This window comes from Limulus polyphemus, unplaced genomic scaffold, assembly GCF_000517525.1.
Source record: "Limulus polyphemus unplaced genomic scaffold, Limulus_polyphemus-2.1.2 Scaffold997, whole genome shotgun sequence".
Classification (NCBI taxonomy): Eukaryota; Metazoa; Arthropoda; class Merostomata; order Xiphosura; family Limulidae; genus Limulus; species Limulus polyphemus.
This window is the reverse complement of record NW_013666607.1, coordinates 205,068-205,616: the sequence shown is the minus strand read 5'-3', so window position 1 is coordinate 205,616 and position 549 is coordinate 205,068.

Genomic DNA, 549 nt, shown 5'->3' with positions numbered 1-549 from the left:
AAAGAATAAACTGGTTGAATCAAGAAAGAACTTGTATCGCTGAAGTTCCTCGGAAAGAATTTCTACCGGAAATTAACAAACAAGCAGATACATAACAAAACTATGCCGAAGCGACTACCATGTCTGATCTATTACAACGGAGTTACGATGCTAAAATCTAGGGTTCAATATCCTGTAGTGGTTAAAGTGCAGATATATCATTGTGTAGTTTTGTTCTAAAAATACAACAACAATTAATTTTTGAAGTTACTAGATATATTTGCAGTAGATTATGGAACCATACCCTTAAATTGTCGCCGACTAAAGCAAAACACCACCATAATCAGGTTCAAACAAAATCACAGAAGTTCAAAATAAACTTTCAAACAATTGGAATATAAATTTTATCGTATAGGCCTACACACATACAAAAGAAAAACAGTTAGTCAATCCGTGCCTAACTACGACTCGAATATAAACATTAATAAACAATACAACATAAATATTGTTACGTCTCCGTTTGTTAATTAACTCTCCGTAAATTCATTCCGACGAAACTTTAACGACACA